The sequence below is a fragment of the Petaurus breviceps genome, unplaced genomic scaffold (assembly GCF_028583685.1).
Source record: "Petaurus breviceps papuanus isolate PSGF00001 unplaced genomic scaffold, PetGlider_PUasm1.0 188, whole genome shotgun sequence".
NCBI classification, from domain to species: Eukaryota; Metazoa; Chordata; class Mammalia; order Diprotodontia; family Petauridae; genus Petaurus; species Petaurus breviceps.
Genome location: NW_027185804.1, coordinates 20230287 through 20234330, shown reverse-complemented (window position 1 = coordinate 20234330; position 4044 = coordinate 20230287). Strand labels below are relative to the sequence as shown.

Sequence of the window (4044 nt, the reverse complement as noted above, 5' to 3'; positions counted from 1 at the left end):
ATGACCTGGGGGAAAAAAAGAGAAAGAAAGAAAGAAAGAAAGGAAGAAAGGAAGAAAGGAAGAAAGAAAGAAAGAAAGAAAGAAAGAAAGAAAGAAAGAAAGAAAGAAAGAAAGAAAGAAAGAAAGAAAGAAAGGAAGGAAGGAAGGAAGGAAGGAAGGAAGGAAAGAAGGAAGGAAGAAAAGAGAGGGAAGAAGAGGAAGGAGAGAAAGAGATGTTAAGTCATAGAAAGGAAGGAAAGAAAGGAGTGAAGGAAGGAAAGAAGAAAGGAAGGTAGAAAGCAAGAGAGAGAAGAAAAGAAAGAGAAAGATAGAAAAGAAAGAAGAGAAAGACAGAAAACAGTTTATTGAATATGAGATTGAAAATGAGGAAAAGAACAGTTTATTTTGATGTATTTTGCCTGTGAACTCTATTCTATTTCCATTTGATTTTAGGAGCCTCCATTTTGGAGATTAACCATTATTCTAGGCATTTAGAAAAATGTAGATTAGTTACAGGAAAAGGAGAAAACAGGGAGGCTGCCTCCTCCCTGTTTGATTCTGAAAGTCCAATGATTTCAGTGAAAATGTCAATCAGTAAGACTAAGAACAGAAGACGGGAGTTAGTTTGAATAGATCCCTGCAACAGCACAATATTGTTGTTAGGGCGTAGTTACTGAAAACCAAAGGCCAAGGAGCCTACAATATATTTCTTAAGATTCAACCCCCAAGTTCCCCTATTTAACTCTCCATTGTTTTCTCTACTGAATGTTACTTGCCAAGGATGTTTTAAAAGCCACTGAATTAGTGTACCAAAAGTCACTTTCCATGACTTCAAGCAAATTCCTGAATGAAAGTTTCAACTAGGTGCCTTATAAGGACGGAATTTAGACCGTTTTCATTGAGACAACCATCATTCTGGTATTTGATTAAAAAAATCCTTCTTAGGATTGTTTTATAAACAACAAAAAAATTGTTAGCACACATACTTGTAGAGCCTATTTTTAAAAATTCAGCCCAAGCAACTGGAACACAGTATAGTGAAGTTCTCCCCTTTAAAACTAGTATCAAGGAGAAATAATTTATACATGTTCTGCGAGGCCTTGACTGTATAGTTATAGTTGTGGATACTATATCCAAGTCTATTTTAACACAAAGTCATGATGTAAAGACCTCCTGCCCTTCATTCACTGATTGGGTTCACTCACCTAATTTTCTCTATATTCTGATTGTTGGCTTTTTTTTAAGTAGCCTCCACAAAATCAAAATTCATCATCTAAATTAAATGGTCAATACCTCTCCCTTCTGATACAAACAGAAAGTTGTAACAGAGAAGCAGAAAATGAAGTAAGGCTTCCTTTTTTTTCTACCACAAGCATCCACTAAATAAGACATGTTGCTAAATTTCCACGTGCCTTAATTTTTCCCAAATTCAAAAATCAAATTAAGAATAATTCATCAGCTGATTAAGAGTTCATTCGCTTGATTTTTACTAAGCCTTAAAAAAATCTTTGCATAAAATGAGCTAAATAAATAGAAAGCATTGGTATTATTGTACTTGGTCTCTGGGTAATAATTTATACACCCACAGATGTACACACAACACACATGCACATATATTTCTATTTTTTTCAACTGGAGTTATATACCCAAATTGGTTGGACTGTTTTGAGTGACTTAGTCAGTAAAAAAGATTGACTAATGACAATTTTTTTAACTGACCCCTTTCCTGGGAAATGAATGTCAAACAAAATGGTCAAGCTAGTTTGTTCCTTTAGTAGAATTTTAGGGATATACCATACACCCACATATGCAAACACACGTATGCAAACACACACACACACCTTGAGTTGTGCAGAAGCATTACTCCTAAAACAAGAATACAATCAAGAAATCACTCATTGCTAGACTATAAAAACCAAAAAGGCACGTACCTAGCATTGTCTGGTGTCCTGTTCTGTTGCTCCTTGGAGTTTATACAAGCCAGGGAAAATCAGTGCACTTTCAATTCCAACTAAACTTGGACTCTCATCTAATTGTAAACCACCCAACACCCCTCCAAAAAACCCCAAACAAACATAATTTCTGGGTCTCCCAGCCATGTAATGATTATTTTCCCCTTCACTTCAGTGCAAAGGATGGAGATTGGGATAATTTTCCCTTAGTCCTAAGGCTGGGAATTTCCTCTTTATGAGTGATTTTTGCAGGTGAAGCCTGATCTTTTTACTGGTGATAACGCCACCCCCAAAGTGAACCTGAAAACAAATTCATCTTCCAGCTGAAGGCCACAGACCTAGAGTTGACAAGGCTCCTTTTTATTTTCCGGGGCAATAATTTCAGCTGGACGTCTGATCAGTTGTTATAGAGTGTATTTAGCACACTTCTTTCACATACACATACATTGGATTTCCCTCTGGAGAACGTCTAGATCTTTGAGTCTGACTTCTGGAAAGGAATTAGAAGACCTGGTTGTCATCCAAATCCTCAGTTCTGACAATGGCATCACATCACAGGGCCAACTCATCTTTCACAGGCAGCCCTGATCAACCAAGTTTCCAAAGAATGTTTTCTCCCTTTTCCTCAACTATCTAGGTTTTCATTAGGTTTTTTTTTTTGGGGGGGGGGGGGGAGGCTTTCTTCATATTATTTGCATGCAAATCTGAAAGTCTCTTCCTTTAAAAAAAATTGTAGCCAAGAAAACTTCTAAGTTGCCTTTCCCCCCCACCAAGGGATTATGAATGAAGGAGAAAATAGTCTCTAAAATGCAAAAGTGGCAATAATTAGATTCTTAGCCTCTCTCCTTCCTAATTGTGATCTTGATTTAATTTCTGCAGCTGGAAAAAAATATATATATATCAGTTTTCCCCCTCTTCCCTCATTTTCTTCGTGGAGAAAAATTATACACACATCAAGACCATAGGATCACAGAAAAGAGGACTGTGTGTATGTTGAAAAGGGGTTAAGGAAGGGAAGACGCCCTTCCATAAGGTAAGAATTCATAGCAGCAGATCAGAAAGAAATTGCAGCCTATTTCATTTATCCGAGTATTTCTTGAGCCCCTCAGCAGCCCCAGTCGAAGCCTCCGTGGACTGGGGAGGTGCCAAGGGGCCTGACAGCTACAGTAGGTCCATAGCTGGGTGTTTTCTTCGCAGAAAATACCCCATGGGGGTGGGGAAGGGCGAATTCTCATTATTTCCCCAGCTTTAGAATTTCCCTCCTTGGTTATTTTTTATTAGAATAACAATGATGATGATTATTATTAATTTGCTGCTCAGCTGCGTCCTGCCTCCTTTGACCTGAGACACCAGAGAGAGCAGATCTGCTCCTTGTCTTTCTCTGCTTTTCAGCCCTTTCCCCCTCCCCTTCTCTTCCCCCAGGTTCCCCTCCGAGGGGAGGAGAGCCGCACTTTGGCCGAGGAAAGCCTTGGCCCCCTTCTCCTAGTGGGGGGAAGTGAAGTGGGAGTCTGCAGGAGGAGCTGGCGGGGCGTGTGTGTGTCTGGGTGTCTGGGTGTGCGCGCACACACACACACACACACACACTCACACACACACAGCTCCTTGGCCGCCCTGTTTCCTGGTGCTCTGCTCTCTTGACCCCAGTGGCAGTCCCTGTCACTGCACTGCTCTGCTCCCTCCTCCAGCTCGCTTCTCGCTCTCCTTCTCCCTCTCTCCCTCTCCCTCTCTCCCCAGCTCTCTTTCTCCTCAGATCGAGGCTGCTCTCATTCCCTCTCTTCCTCTCTCCCTCTCATTCCCTACCCAGCCAGCCGGTGGGACCTCCAGGGTCGAAGGTTCTGCCCTGCCTCCACCAACCTCCACCTCCCCAGCGCCTCTATCCTCTCCCTGTCTCCTTCTCTCCCTCTCTAACCAGCTCTTTCCAAGTCCCCTATGGATCGGCTCCTTTCAGAGCACTGAAGGCATCTCCAAGACCCACATCCCAGCCAGAGAAAGGTAATCTACCCCGTTAGAGAGGGGGGGGTGGGTGGTGGGAGGGAGCGGGGAAGGAGGAGAAGGGAGGGGGTGGTGGTGGTGGAATCAGATGGAAAGGAAGGGGAAAAAAATAACACACACA

At 41.9% G+C, this 4044-nt stretch overlaps 1 protein-coding gene across 1 annotated transcript in view; it reads left to right on the top strand.

Annotated features, from left to right (window-relative positions):
* Positions 1-3345: 3345 nt before the first annotated feature.
* Positions 3346-4044, top strand: part of MPPED2 (metallophosphoesterase domain containing 2) — a 223508-nt gene continuing 222809 nt past the window's right edge. Inside the window, exon 1 of the mRNA XM_069091354.1 lies at positions 3346-3923. The gene's annotated coding sequence lies outside the window, so the exon portion shown is untranslated. The remainder of the gene's footprint in view (positions 3924-4044) is intronic.